This window comes from Oncorhynchus kisutch, linkage group LG14, assembly GCF_002021735.2.
Source record: "Oncorhynchus kisutch isolate 150728-3 linkage group LG14, Okis_V2, whole genome shotgun sequence".
NCBI lineage: Eukaryota > Metazoa > Chordata > Actinopteri > Salmoniformes > Salmonidae > Oncorhynchus > Oncorhynchus kisutch.
Window position 1 is genome coordinate 17,032,608 of NC_034187.2, and position 16,844 is coordinate 17,049,451.

The window sequence follows — 16,844 nt, forward strand, 5'->3', positions numbered from 1 at the left end:
CAATAGAATGAATGAAGGTCCTTGCTTCCCTCCGCCCCTCTGGTGCTACAACACATCTTGCACGTTCTGTAGTTATATCCAGGTGCCTCATTCGCTGCTTGTTTATAGTTTGGAGTTTAGAGTTGCTGCAGAACATAACTCTTCTGTAACATTTAATTTCTTAAGAATTGAATCTAGTCGTTTCTGAGAGCTTCATTGTTGATAAATATTTATCAGTGAACCATACCCTGATGCACTGACATTACCATGCAGGTGCAGTAACAACTTTAGGAGCTGATTTAAGCTGCAATAAATTCCTCATAAATCGTCAAAATGCCTCTTCTGCAACATGTAATGGACACAGAGTTGGAGCGGTTAGCCATGGACCAGATTGTCCCATCTCTACTGGACAAAGGATTCTTTTACGTAGACAACTTTCTAGGAGAATTGGTTGGGCACTTTGTTTTGAACCAAGTGAAAGAGATGCACTACTCTGGAGTTCTGCAGGATGGACAGCTGGCTGGTCCTGGCCCTTTTGGGGTCTCCAAAAGGAACATTAGAGGAGATAAGCCTGGGTCAATGGAGGTGAAAAGAGGTGCGAGGCTATTCACCTCCTTCTGACATTAATCGATAAGTTGGTTTCTCTTTGCATCGGTCGACTTGGGAAAAGTATCATTCGAGAAAGATCGAAGGTAAGTTGTGCGACAGTTTTGCGTAAATTGAGCGTGTCGATGGTGTTTGAAGGGGGTCACTGTTTTGACGACAGAGCTAATTTAGTAGGCCTGTACAGTACTACATTACTATAAACGCTACAGTTGTGGACACACCTCTAAACGTACTATTGATGGAAGAAATATGTATATTGTTATTATATGACCTAAACTTTATATAACATGTTAGAGTCTGGCCTAGGTCTATATGATGTTCTTACAAATGCACCGTTTATATATAAGGGGTTAAAACAAGTCAAATGTAAACTTGTAATGTCATGTGCACAAATACAGTCAAATGCCTTTCTTGCAAGCACTAAACCCAACAATAATCAGTAATCATTATCAATGTAGTAGTAAAAATAACATAAGGTAGAACAAAAACACACAATAAATAAAACCAAGAAGAACATGAGAAGTAAGTAAGCTATACTGTATACAGGGTCAGTTCCAATACTATATTTACAATGTGCAGGGATACTGGAGTGAAAGAGGTACAAACACTACATGTCCAAAAGTATGTGGACACCTGCTCGTTAAACATCTCATTCCAAAATCATGGATATGGAGTTGGTTCACCGTTTGCTCCTATAACAGCCTCCACTCTTCTGGGTAGGCTTTCCACTAGATGTTGGAACATTGCTGTGGGGACTTATTTCCGTTCAGCCAGAAGAGCATTAGTGAAGTCGAGCACTGATGTTGGGCTATTAGGCCTGGCTCACAGTCGGCGTTCCAATTCATCCTAGAGGTGTTCGATGGGGTTGAGATCAGGGCTCTGTGCATGCCAGTCAAGTTATTCCACACCGATCATGACAAACCATTTCTGGATTGACCTCATTTGTGCACGCACGGGGGCATTGTTATGCTGAAACAGGAAAGGGCCCCCAAACTATTGCCACAAAGTTGGAAGCACAGAATAATCTAGAATGTCATTGTATGCTGTAGCGTTAAGATTTTCCTTCACTGGAACTAAGTGGCCTAGCCCGAACCATGAAAAACAGCCCAGACATTATTCCTCCTCCACCAAACTTTACAGTTGGCACAACTTTTAAATTTTTTATTTTACCTTTATTTAACTAGGCAAGTCAGTTAAGAACAAATTCTTATTTTCAATGACGGCCTAGGAACAGTGGGTTAACTGCCTGTTCAGGGGCAGAACGACAGATTTGTACCTTGTCAGCTCGGGGGTTTGAACTTGCAACCTTCCGGTTACTAGACCAACGCTCTAACCACTAGGCTACCCTGCCGCCCCCCCACTTTACAGTTGGCACTATGCATTGTCTGTCGTACTGCCAGATAGTGAAGCGTGATTCATCACTCCAGAGAACGTGTTTCCACTGCTCCAGAGTCCAATGGCGACGAGCTTTACACCACTCCAGCTTACGTTTGGCTAGGGTGGCTGGAGTCTTCAACGATTTTTGGGCCTTCCTTTCAACCCGCCTGATATAGAGGTCCTGGATGGCAGGGAGCTCGGCCCCAGTGATGTCCTGGGATGTCCGCAGCCTGTCAAGATGCTCTCAATGGTACAGCTGTATAACGTTTTGAGGATTTGATGTCCCACGAGGTCTTCATGACAGTGTGCGTGTGTGGACCATTTTAAGTCCTTGGTGATTTGGACACCGAGGAACCTCTCGACCCGCTCCACTGCACCCCTGTCAATGTAAAACACAACTATTGGGCTATATGGATTTTTATGTCCTAATATTTTATTCTATTCATTTAAGAGTTGGCCTATGCATTCTGAATTATATACTTTTTTAATGCATATCAGTCAACTTTTTAAAATGTTGTCAGTGAACTTTGGATTGCCACCATTTTGTGTATTTAATACTCCCCTTTTTACCATCATATATTTGTAATAATTGTGAGCCTCAAAGTGTAGGCTTACAGTTGGACCAATTGCTCACATACTGTAAACATACTTCATTACATGTTTTGCAGGGCTTTGTAAAGCATTGTTGCATAGAGCCATGGCAATCCCACAATCTATTCACAGTAACTTTGATCTTATATGCAGTCAACAGGGAATGCGAACACACGTATGTTGTGTTGATTGCAGTGGAAGTTATGGGTGGTACGTGACTCCTCACACTGCCTATAGCTGTTTGTACTCTCAGAAAATCAGAGTTTCAAGCAGGAAATAGTGTGTGAACACGATACTACATTGCAACACACCAGACTTGGCCATAGTGTCAGTCAGTACTGCACATCCCACCACCACCCACAGCCCAACACCCTTCTCCCTTTCTCACGTCACTGGACCCTGCTCCCAGCCTTATGTGGACAAACCATTTATCAGATGATAATGTGTCAAAAACAGCAGCAAATGATCATGTGTCATTTATTCATGTTAAAGAAGGATTTATAGACGGTTGAGTGCTGCAGTATCTTTGTCACTTGTTTATTTGATAACACTAATTTTAAATGATTTGACTGCTCTGTGGAGATGTTTTATTTGTTGAGATTTGGAAGCAGTTTTGATCAAACATAACAAATGTCAGTGGATTCTAAAGACACAACTTTCCTCATAAGATATCACTACAAAGAAAAGGTGACAAAGCTGAAACCATGTCAAAACAGTATTTTAGCTGGTTGACACCCAGCCTGTTAATTTGTCTGTTGTCTGGACTGATTTAGGAGTCATTGACTGTTGGAGGGGGAGAGAGAGAACGAGAGCGGGATATAGAGGGACATGGAGAGAGATAGGGAAAAGGAGAGAGGGAGGAAGAGGGAGAGAGGCCTGTAGACCTAGCAGTGCTATGTTGCGTCTGCTGGCTCATGCTGGACACGTAGCACTGTCATTAAACCTTCAACATCCTGGCAGCCTGCCAGCTCTGCTCTGTGTGGACTTCCCCCTCCTCCCACTCCTCCTTTCTCTTGCTTCATATGTTTTCGCTCTTCTTTGACAACACTGTGTGTACGTGCATACGTGCCCCCACTGTAGACAGTAAACACTGTGTGCGTCATAATACTCCTTTCCTCAGTATGTGCCGACAGGAAATATGCTGCGGTGCAAATAAACTAAAGGATCACTTTATCAGATAAGACCCTTGTGATGTTGCTCCAGAAGAGGCATTTTATTACAGCTTTATTTAATGGGTGTGTGCATAATAGTAATCGTTCAACAATCAAAGGAGAGAGATTGTTGAAGGAATAGTCTAAAGGTTGCTGTGAAATTGTTAGGTTGCTGGCATGACACGATTCCAATGCTATTTTTATGGTCATTATATTATCCTTTTGTTTTCGTGTCTGGGGATATTCTTCTTTAAGGAACCTAATATGGACTCTTCCTGGAGAAACTGAAAATCGCAGGATAAGATGAAGGGTTTATTTCCAAAACGCTATATCCACCAATTTTTCACTTGTGTTTTTTCATCAGAAATGAATGCTTATGGGTACCTTTATGTGTGTGTAAATATTACTGTTCTCAGATTTTTTATTCATAGATTTTAGATGTGTATTAAAATGGGTTTTGTTGCAAAATGCTATATTGTATTTCCAATGTTTAGCTGGAATGGAATGTTCATATCCTGTATATCTACCAGATAAATTCAACCCATCATAAATATAGCCTCACGCTACAGTGTTTGATTAGAGCTAGGCTTTGTCCCAAATGTCACCCTATTCCCTATATCAGGGCTCTCCAACCCTGTTCCTGGAGAGCTACCATCCTATAGGTTTTAACTCTAACCCTGTTCCTGGAGAGCTACCGTCCTATAGGTTTTAACTCTAACCCTGTTCCTGGAGAGCTACCGTCCTATAGGTTTTAACTATAACCCTGTTCCTGGAGAGCTACCATCCTATAGGTTTTAACTCTAACCCTGTTCCTGGAGAGCTACCGTCCTGTAGGTTTTAACTCTAACCCTGTTCCTGTAAAGCTACCGTCCTGTAGGTTTTAACTCTAACCCTGTTCCTGGAGAGCTACCGTCCTGTAGGTTTTAACTCTAACCCTGTTCCTGGAGAGCTACCATCCTATAGGTTTTAACTCTAACCCTGTTCCTGGAGAGCTACCGTCCTGTAGGTTTTAACTCTAACCCTGTTCCTGGAGAGCTACCGTCCTGTAGGTTTTAACTCTAACCCTGTTCCTGGAGAGCTACCGTCCTGTAGGTTTTAACTCTAACCCTGTTCCTGGAGAGCTACCATCCTATAGGTTTTAACTCTAACCCTGTTCCTGGAGAGCTACCGTCCTGTAGGTTTTAACTCTAACCCTGTTCCTGGAGAGCTACCGTCCTGTAGGTTTTAACTCTAACCCTGTTCCTGGAGAGCTACCGTCCTATAGGTTTTAACTATAACCCTGTTCCTGGAGAGCTACACTCCTGTAGGTTTTAACTCTAACCCTGTTCCTGGAGAGATACCGTCCTGTAGGTTTTAACTCTAACCCTGTTCCTGGAGAGCTACCGTCCTATAGGTTTTAACTATAACCCTGTTCCTGGAGCGCAATCAGTGGAATGGTATCAAATACATCAAACACATTGTTTCCATGTGTTTGATGCCTATTCCATTTGTGACGTTCCAGCCATTATTATGAGCTGTCCTCCCCTCAGCAGCCTCCACTGGTATACAGTATCTCGTTTTGCACAACAATGTGATTGTTTGTCTCTGAAATAAAACCATAAAATGATAGTTTTCAAACACATTCATGTCTGTCATCTAAAAACCCCATGACATGATTAGATGTGGGAAAACACACCAATGTTTTTCATAAGTTCTTTGAACAAAATAGCTAATTTACCAACATTTGTGAAATTGGATATATAGCCTTTTGGAATGAAACTATTCATGTACTTTTAGTCTGTTTTCCCTGAAATGAGACCACAGATCAGTCCCTTTGTCCACTTTGCATTCTAAAGTTTCTAGCTTGGAGGAAATGCATAGTTTTTTCACCACAGCTGGTCTTGACAAACAAAGAATTTTGTGATGTCACTTGTTAAGCAACACAGTAACTGAATTCCATGTGTAGGCAGTCTGAGTCCAGTGACCTTTTCCTATAATGTGTGAGGACCAAAGGTCAAATCTTTCTGGGCAGGATCTCAGGGGAACCCTCTTCATGTTTCCTGAGAGTTCCTAAGGCACAGCTGTTTGTGCTGTGAGAATAGTGCTGTGGAATCCCTAGTTGAAGGTCATATCATAATCTGTCACATACTCACTATTTACAGTGCCTTGAGAAAGAATTCACACCTCTTGACTTTTTCCACATTTTGTTGTGTTACAGCCTGAATCAAAAAGGATTACAGTTAGATTTTTTTGTCATTGGTCTGCACACGATACCTCATAATGTCAAAGTGGAAATATGTTTTTAGAATATTTTACAATGAATTAAAACTGAAAGCTGACATGTCTTCAGTCGCTAAGTATTCAACCCCTTTGTTATGGCAAGTCTAAATAAGTTGCATGGACTCACTCTGCCTGCAATAGTAGTGTTTTAACATGATTTTTGAATGACTACGTCATCTCTGTACCCCACTAATACAATTATCTGTAAGGTCCCTCAATTGAGCAGTGAATTTCAAACACAGATTCAACCACAAAGACCAGGGAGATTTTCCAATGCCTCGCAAAGAAGGAAACCTATTGGTAGATGGGTAAAACATTTTAAAGCAGACATTGAATATCCCTTTGAGCATGGTGAAGTTATTAATTACACTTTGGATGGTGTATCAATACATCTAGTCACTACAAATATACAGACGTCCTCCCTAGCTCCCTTTCATTTTTTTTGTCCTGAATACAAAGTGTTATGTTTGGGGGAAATCCAATAGAACATATTACTAAGTACCACTCTCCATATTTTCAAGCATAGTGGTGGCTGCATCATGTTATGGGTATGCTTGTAGTCATTAAGAGTTTTTCAGGATAAAAAAATGAATGGAGTGTAGCTAAGCACTTAGGTTATTGTCCTGCTTCCAGCAGGACAATAACCTAAAACACAAGGCCAAATCTACACCTGAATTTCTTACCAAGAAGACAGTGAATGTTCCTGAGTGGCCTAGTTACAGTTTTGACTTAAATCTACTTGAACATATATGGCAAGACCTGAAAATGGTTTGTTTACCAATGATCTAATTTGACAGAGCTTGAAGAATTTTGAAAAGAATAATGGACAAATGTTGCACAATTCAGGTGTGGAAAGCTCTTAGAGACTGTTGTGGAAATTCTACACATGGGACACTTGAAATCAATCTTAAATGAATCCTTGTTTATTAAAAGCAAGCTGGAGAGGTCACAGTCAAACTTAGATACATAAAGTATCAATCTGAAGTGATGGCACAAAAGACAATATTAACATTTTTAAGGCTGTCTCTTCCTATGATAAAATTTTCCATCACGGGTCTCACCAATGAGTTCGTACCACACCAATCTTAGTTGAATATGTATGTACTTATAAAGCTAAAATTATGATAAAAGATACACATAGACAAAAAACATTATAGGCTATTGATTAGAACTTAGTATAACGGGCCAACACACTATGGCGCGTTTTACCCAAAATGGGGATTTCAAAGAGAGAGAAAAAGAGAAAGTACACGAGAGAAATATACATTTGGGTGAATTTGTCAGCTATGCTTATTCTAACCCTAGCCTTGCCCCAAACTGCCACTCTTATTGGTCAGAATATAATGATGTAATTACGTGGGGAAGTTATCTGTGGATCCTCCGTGTGGACTTTCAGGCTGCTCGATGATGCACTTCCCCCGGCGCGCCTTTCTAGTCATCCTCACGATGTCAGTGTCCTTTTGGCTTAGGAGTCTGTTCCCTCATCCTTGCTATGGAAGGGGTCTTCTGAGGACGGACAGCTCAGTAGCTCAGAGCTCACAGCACAGGAATGAAACCTTTTAGATACCACAATTCGCTGGGATTGGATGCTAAGGGGGTCCGGCTTGAATTCACCCGCTTAGACACAGCTACTCATCCGTAGCTTGGGTAGAAAAATATTTATTTGTCTTCAAATTTGTGTTGCGTTCTGGGTTCGTTGACTTTTTAGACCTTGGCTGCAGCTTGGGTCACGTAGTCTTCCCTGTAAATTCTTTACTCACAGGTTTTATACCCTTGGGTCAGAAGTGGGCGTAACCGCCTTTAGGGCAATTCTCTGGGCGTACCAAGTTATGAGGGCAAGGTCTAGATTTGACAAAAATTAAATAATAAAGAAAACAAATATAACTAAGGCCAGGGCGTGACAGTACCCCCCCAAAGGTGCGGACTCCCGGCCATACACCTAAACCCATAGGGGAGGGTTTGGGTGGGCGTCTGTCCAGGGTGGCGGCTCTGGCCACTCCACCATAGTCTTAGTCTGCTTTTTTAGCGTCCTTTGAGTGGCGACCCTCACCACCGACCTTGGCCTAGTAACCCTAACAAAGGGCCCACCTGGACTGAGGGGTGCCTCATTACTGAGGAAGCTCAGGACCGAGGGGTAGCTCAGGACTAAGAGGTGGCTCAGGCTGAATGGCGGCTCTGGCGGATCCTGGCTGACTGGCGGCTCTGGCGGATCCTGGCTGACTGGCGGCTCTGGCGGATCCTGGCTGACTGGCGGCTCTGGCGGATCCTGGCTGACTGGCGGCTCTGGCGGATCCTGGCTGACTGGCGGCTCCCTGCAGACTGGCGACTCTGGCGGCTCTGGACAGACGGGAGACTCTGGCGGCTCTGGTCAGACGGGAGACTCTGGCGGCTCTGGACAGACGGGAGACTCTGGCGGCTCTGGACAGACGGGAGACTCTAGCGGCTCTGGACAGACGGGAGACTCTAGCGGCTCTGGACAGACGGGAGACTCTAGCGGCTCTGGACAGACGGGAGACTCTGGCGGCTCTGGACAGACGGGAGACTCTGGCGGCTCTGGACAGACGGGAGACTCTAGCGGCTCTGGACAGACGGGAGACTCTAGCGGCTCTGGACAGACGGGAGACTCTAGCGGCTCTGGACAGACGGGAGACTCTAGCGGCTCTGGACAGACGGGAGACTCTAGCGGCTCTGGACAGACGGGAGACTCTAGCAGCTCTGGACAGACGGGAGACTATAGCAGCTCTGGACAGACGGGAGACTCTAGCAGCTCTGGACAGACGGGAGACTCTAGCAGCTCTGGACAGACGGGAGACTCTGCTAGCGCTGGAGAGGAGGAAGACTCTAGCAGCGCTGGACAGACGAGGTGCACTGTAGGCCTGGTGCGTGGTCCCGGCGCTGGTGTTACTGGGCCGAGGACACGCACCTCAGGGCGAGTGCGGGGAGGAGGAACAGGGAGTACTGGGCTCTGGACACACATAGGAAGCCTGGTGCGGGGGGGCTGCCACCGGAGGGCTGGTGCGTGTAGGTGGCACTGGATAGACCGGACCGTGCAGGCGCACTGGAGCTCTTGAGCACCAAGCCTGCCCAACCTTACCTGGCTCGATGCCCACTCTAGCCCGGCCGATCCAAGGAGCTGGAATGTACCGCACCGGGCTATGCATCCGCACTGGAGACACCGTGCGCTCCACAGTATAAAACTGTGCCTGCCCAGTCACTCTGGCTCTCCGGTAAGCACCGGAAGTTGGCGCAGGTCTTCTACCTGGCTTCGCCATACTTCCTGTGTGCCCCCCCCAATACATTTTAGGAGCTGACTCTCGGGCTTCCTACCACGCCGCCGTGCTCGTTTCTCCAACTCCATTCTCCTGTAACCTTCCTCGCACTGCTCCATCGAATCCCAGGTGGGCTCTGGCACTCTCCCTGGGTCGACCGGCCCACCTGTCTATCACTTCCCAAGTTGTATAGTCCAGATTCTGCTACCATGTCCCGAAATCCTGACATTGCTGCCTCTCCTGCTCCTCGTAATGCCGCCACTCTGCTTTCGCTGCCTCCAGCTCTGCTTTGGGGAGGCGATATTCCCCTGGCTCTGCCCAGGGTCCTTTTCTGTCCAACTCATCCTCTCATGTCCATGAGTCTTGTGATGCTGCCTGCTTCTCCTGCTGCCGCTGCCTCTCCTGCTGTTGCTGCTGCTGCTTTTCACCACGCCACTTGGTCCTGTTGTGGTGGGTGATTCTGTCACGGTTTTCTTCCTGGGAAGGAGAGGCAGACCAAAACGCAGCGTGGTTATAGTTCATGGTTCTGTAATAAGAAAACTCAAACATGAACAAACTACAAAACAGTAAACGTGAAAACCCGAAACAGCCCTATCTGATGCAGTAAACACAAAGACAGGAAACAATCACCCACAAAATACCCAAAGAATATGGCTGCCTAAATATGGTTCCCAATCAGAGACAACAATAAACACCTGCCTCTGATTGAGAACCAATCTAGGCAACCATAGACTTACCTAGACACCTAAACTGAACACAACCCCATAAATCTACAAAAAACCCTAGACAAGTCAAAACACATAAATTACCCATATCACACCCTGGCCTAACTAAAATAATAAAGAAAACAAAGATAACTAAGGCCAGGGCGTGACAGGCTAGCACTGGAGTAATATGATCTAATTATTTGGTTCTAGTCAGGATTCTAGCAGCCGTATTTAGCACTAACTGAAGTTTATTTAGTGCTTTATCTGGGTAGCCGGAGAGTAGAGCATTGCAGTAATCTAACCTAGAAGTAACAAAAGCATGGATTAATTTTTCTGCATCATTTTTGGACAGAAAGTTTCTGATTTTTGCAATGTTACGTAGATGGAAAAAAGCTGTCTTTGAAACAGTCTTGATATGTTCGTCAAAAGAGAAATCAGGGTCCAGAGTAACGCCGAGGTCCTTCACAGTTTTATTTGAGACGGCTGTACAACCATTAAGATTAATTGTCAGATTCAACAGAAGATCTCAGAAGATCTTGAAAATCAAGATCAAGAGAGCTTTTGCCATTCTGCTCCACGGGAGGTTTCTGTCCTCCCTGAGCTCGGCTTAGGACTCCTGCGTTACCGTTTGACAGGTGTACCGCCCTTCTACAAAGTATTGACTCAGGGGTGTGAATACTTATGTAAATGAGATATTTCTGTATTTATACATTTTACACACAATACATTTTCTACAATTTCTAAAAACATTTTTCCACTTTGTCATTATTGGGTATTGTGTGTAGATGGGTGAGAATTATTATTTTTTAATCCATTTTAAATTCAGGTTTTAACAAAACTAAATATGGACTAATTCAAAGGCACTGTACATCTATTAAACAAATAAATCCTTGTCCGATTACGTTCCTTCGTGTCTACACCTACTAGCCTTAACTTGTGATCCATATCTGATGCCCAAATGAAATGTTACATGACAGAATGTCACTTGGCCTCTAGTAAACCCTCTATCTGACCCAATGTGCCCACCCCTGGTCGTAACCACACGCGTCTTCATCTGCAATGCTTTGAGGGCTTTTCTTGGCTTTCTTATCACAAGATAGATTACCACAGTTTGGTTAATTGTGCTTCCTTGGATGCTGACTGAATGCACGTAGGCCATTTCTGCTGAAACCACAACGCTCCCTCCCCAAACAACGCTTACAGGAAATGTTCTGCAACCAAGATATTAACCCATAAATGTCTTCATGTTATATTTTTTATCTCTGATTTGCAGAAACTATTTCTGTATTCTTAGAATATAGTCAAGGCATTTCCACAAATATTTTCTCACAAAAAAGGCTTCTGTCATGGTGTACACTACAGTTATCATGTTACATATTGTCACATGATCAGCGATTATACAGATGATGATGTGTATCAGACTGAGAACTAATGTTTTGTGGTTTGTTTTGTCTGTTTCAGGCGATGGTGGCGTGTTATCCAGGAAAAGGGACAGGATATGTGAAACATGTGGACAATCCCAATGCTGACGGTCGCTGCATCACCTGTATCTACTACCTCAACAAAAACTGGAACCCCCAGGTGAGCGGCAGATTTATAACATATTTATGACATATTATTGCATATATTTAATTTCGGGGAAAATGTAGATGATGCTTAACCAACGCGAGTAGGTGGTGGAACCTAAAAATGTATAGAGATCATTGGACAGGAAAAGGCGCATCACTGGCTCACCATAAAAAAAATATTTGTTTTATTTCAACAAGTTGAAAAAATTGATGTTTTGGCCTTCAATGGTCTTTTGCAGAAGGTATTTGAAGGCCGAAACGTCTAGCTTTTAAACTTGTCTCATAAAACTAAGCGTTTGCTGTCCAATTTCGTATTTAATTTCGTACATATTCTTATGCCGGTTTATATGTTTTTTACTATGGGATACACTCACAGTCCTTTCAGATTACGGTTTGGTTTTCAAGACAGTCACTGTACTGTCAGTTTAATTGTTCGGCTCCCTTTATAACATCAGGATTCTTGTCATATTTATGCTTTATATTTAGAGACAATGAAAATGTGAGATATTGCTGTCCACTGTTTGTTGGATAACCCCCTCTGATTTAGGATCTTTGTAAATCGCAGAGCAAGCCTCTTACGGCTCAACTTGCTATTCTGTAAAGCTGAAATGAACAATGTGTCTTTGTTATTTTGGCAGGAGCATGGAGGAATTCTTCGCATTTTTCCCGAAGGCAAATCCTACGTTGCAGATGTTGAGCCCCTGTTTGACAGACTGCTGTTCTTTTGGTCAGATAGAAGGAATCCACATGAGGTGCAGCCTTCATATGCAACAAGGTCTGTTTGATGTATCATACTGTTATTATTATACTGATAATTGCTCAGTTAAGTAATATGCAACAAGGTCTGTTTGATGCAACATACTGTTATTACACTGATAATTATTAATATGCAAAAATGTCTGAATCTGCGGTTGAATGTATCATACTGTTATTATTATACAGAAGACGTTTCTCAGTTAATTTTCTTGGCATTTTCATAAAATGCTAAAGAAGATGTAATGTAATTATGTAATAATACTAATAATTCAGAATATTGCTTTGTTCCAGATATGCTATAACCGTGTGGTATTTCGATTCAGAAGAAAGGGCAGAGGCAAAGAGACGGTTTAGAGACTTAACAGGTACATTTCTCCATTGGATTATTTTACTTACTTCTATGTGTAAAGAAAAACATTCGGTAACACTTTACATGAAGTTGCTCTTATTCCTGCGTAGTAACATTGTAGTTGCTACAGTCAGGTTAACTGGCATCAGGTTACACCATGTATCCTAATGTAACCTAATCCTTTACTTAGTCGCTACATCCATTTTCAGATTTATAGATTAATCATATACACCTATTGATTCTTGAAAAATTTAACATATAAATGCCTCATTAACTTAGTTCAACTGTCGTACCCCATCAGAACCCCAAAATATAAGCTTGCTTTACTACAATGTTTGTAACCAATTTAAATGTAAACACACACTGTATAGCCTCAAAACATGTTTAAGGGATCGAGGGCTCTGTTCAGTCTGGAAAGCTGAAGTGTTACAGATTCCACGATAGAAATGTAAAGGTGATTTTTGATTGAGCCGACATATACAACATTTACCGTGAATGCAGTCTCAGCTAAAATGGGAAAATTGCCTTTAAATTTCAAACACGCGGTAAAGCTGAAATTCTGCAAGCCGTATTGAATAGAGCCCTAAAACTATAATTTATACAGTAGTTTTAAGTCCTTGCATCCATAACTCAGTAAACACAAAGACAGGAAACAATCACCCACTTCTCCAGGCCCATCTCCCAGCCTTTTACCAAAGAAAAGGGGGGCGACAGCTTTGTTATTATTTAAATGAAGGATTCTAACTTTAATGGCATTAATCTATTTCAGCCTCCACCCAAGACCCGGACGGAAGCAGTACTCCCTGAACTTTGACCTTATAAGAGACTCCATCCTGTGTGACACAAGTTGTCATGCTTTGGTCTAATCACTGTTTGGACTGTGCTGTGGTACCTCTTCTAAACGCTACAAAGATGTTGAAAGCTACAAAGATGTGTGGTTGTGGTAGATGATAAGAAGAGACGTTAATGGCTTTGTGCATATATTTCGAAATAAAATGATTTATAACAGCGATTCTCGTCATTGTATTTAAATGAATCAACCCAAATAATACTGTACTACTTCCTGAAATCTTTATAGAATATGGTTAAAGAATTTTCTCCTTTAACTACTGCTGTTCTAAAATAATTGTTTACCAGTTCATGCATGCCAGAGAGAGAGAGAGAGAGAGAGAGAGACAGAGAGAGAGAGAGAGAGAGAGAGAGAGAGAGGGAGAGAGAGAGAGGGAGAAGAGAGAGAGAGAGAGAGAGAGAGAGAGAGAGAGAGAGAGAGAGAGAGAGAGAGAGAGAGAGAGAGAGAGAGAGAGAGAGAGAGAGAGAGAGAGAGAGAGAGAGAGAGAGAGAGAGAGAGAGAGAGAGAGAGGGGTGTGTGCATACTCACGTGTGTATTATACAATTTGGCTCATCTATAATTATTAAAATGTTTGCATGTAAATCTTGAACAGTAAAGATGAATTGAGGTGACAATGTTATGATGAAAATCACTAAGGCCTAGATTCAATCAGATCAAGCGTTCACTGACGATAGCTGACACCTGCATAGCTGATGTTTTGGCGCTGTTTGAGGTGGAACAGCATTGGAGATGTCAAATCGCAGCTGCTCTTGATCATTGTCAGGAAGCCACAGCCGTCACACTTCCGTTAGAAGTTCAGAATGAGAAAGTATAGACTATATAGAAATAATGACGCTCAAGCTGAAAATCATTAAACGAATGAGGATTTCTATCAGCCTAATCGAGGTGTAGATTACATCTTACATTCCAGTATTCCAATTTGTAAACAAGGCTGCATGGGATTTCTTTTAATGCGGCCGATGGCAATGTCCGCTTTACGTACAGTGGCTTGCGAAAGTATTCGGCCCCCTTGAACTTTGCGACCTTTTGCCACATTTCAGGCTTCAAACATAAAGATATAAAACTGTATTTTTTTGTGAAGAATCAACAACAAGTGGGACACAATCATGAAGTGGAACGACATTTATTGGATATTTCAAACTTTTTTAACAAATTAAAAACTGAAAAATTGGACGTGCAAAATTATTCAGCCCCTTTACTTTCAGTGCAGCAAACTCTCTCCAGAAGTTCAGTGAGGATCTCTGAATGATCCAATGTTGACCTAAATGACTAATGATGATAAATACAATCCACCTGTGTGTAATCAAGTCTCCATATAAATGCACCTGCACTGTGATAGTCTCAGAGGTCCGTTAAAAGCACAGAGAGCATCATGAAGAACAAGGAACACACCAGGCAGGTCCGAGATACTGTTGTGAAGAAGTTTAAAGCCGGATTTGGATACAAAAAGATTTCCCAAGCTTTAAACATCCCAAGGAGCACTGTGCAAGCGATAATATTGAAATGGAAGGAGTATCATACCACTGCAAATCTACCAAGACCTGGCCGTCCCTCTAAACTTTCAGCTCATACAAGGAGAAGACTGATCAGAGATGCAGCCAAGAGGCCCATGATCACTCTGGATGAACTGCAGAGATCTACAGCTGAGGTGGGAGACTCTGTCCATGGGACAAAAATCAGTCGTATATTGCACCAATCTGGCCTTTATGGAAGAGTGGCAAGAAGAAAGCCATTTCTTAAAGATATCCATAAAAAGTTTCGTTTAAAGTTTGCCACAAGCCACCTGGGAGACACACCAAACATGTGGAAGAAGGTGCTCTGGTCAGATGAAACCAAAATTGAACTTTTTGGCAACAATGCAAAACGTTATGTTTGGCGTAAAAGCAACACAGCTCATCACCCTGAACACACCATCCCCACTGTCAAACATGGTGGTGGCAGCATCATGGTTTGGGCCTGCTTTTCTTCAGCAGGGACAGGGAAGATGGTTAAAATTGATGGGAAGATGGATGGAGCCAAATACAGGACCATTCTGGAAGAAAACCTGATGGAGTCTGCAAAAGACCTGAGACTGGGACGGATTTGTCTTCCAACAAGACAATGATCCAAAACATAAAGCAAAATCTACAATGGAATGGTTCAAAAATAAACATATCCAGGTGTTAGAATGGCCAAGTCAAAGTCCAGACCTGAATCCAATCGAGAATCTGTGGAAAGAACTGAAAACTGCTGTTCACAAATGCTCTCCATCCAACCTCACTGAGCTCGAGCTGTTTTGCAAGGAGGAATGGGAAAAAATGTCAGTCTCTCGATGTGCAAAACTGATAGAGACATACCCCAAGCGACTTACAGCTGTAATCGCAGCAAAAGGTGGCGCTACAAAGTATTAACTTAAGGGGGCTGAATAATTGTGCACGCCCAATTTTTCAGTTTTGATTTAAAAAAAGTTTGAAATATCCAATAAATGTCGTTCCACTTCATGATTGTGTCCCACTTGTTGTTGATTCTTCACAAAAAAATACAGTTTCATATCTTTATGTTTGAAGCCTGAAATGTGGCAAGCTCATCATTAAGCTCGGGGCCCTGGGTCTGAGCCCCGCACTGTGCAACTGGCTCCTGGACCTCCTGACTGGCCACACCCAGCTGGTACAGGTAGGAAACAACACCTCCACTATGCTGATCCTCAACACAGGGGCCCCACAAGGTTGCGTGCTCAGCCCCCTCCTGTACTCCCTGTTCACTCATGACTGTATGGCCACGAATGCCTCCAACTCAATCATGAAGTCTGCAGACGACACAACAGTAGCAGGCCTGATTACCAACAATGACGAGACAGCCTACATGGAGGAGGTGAGGGCCCTGGCGGAGTGGTGCCAGGAAAATAACCTCTCCCTCAACGTCAACAAAACGAAGGAGTTGATCGTGGACTTAAGGAGACAACAGAGAGAGCACGCCCCTATTCACATGGACGGACCGCAGGGTCCTCGGCGTACACATCAATGACAATCTGAAATGGTCCACCCACACAGACAGTGTGGTGAAGAGGAGGCTGAAGAAATTTGACTTGTCACCTATAACCTCACAAACTTTTACAGATGTACAATTGAGAGCATCCTGTCCGGCTGTATTACCGCCTGGTACGGCAACTGTACCTCCCGCAACCGCAGGGCTCTCCAGAGGGTGGTGCGATCTGCCCAACGCAACACCAGGGGCACACTGCCTACCCTTCAGGACACCTACACCACCTGATGTCACAAACAGGATCATCAAGGACATCAACCACCCGAGCCACGGCCTGTTCAACCCGCTTTCATCCAGAAGGCGAGGTCATTACAGGTGCATCAAAGCTGGGACCGATAGACTGAAAAACAGCTTCTATCTT

At 43.2% G+C, this 16,844-nt stretch overlaps 1 pseudogene; it reads left to right on the forward strand.

The window, feature by feature from the left end:
- Positions 1–59: 59 nt before the first annotated feature.
- On the forward strand, positions 60–13,624 carry LOC109904240 (egl nine homolog 3-like; annotated as a pseudogene).
- The last annotated feature ends 3,220 nt before the right edge of the window (positions 13,625–16,844 follow it).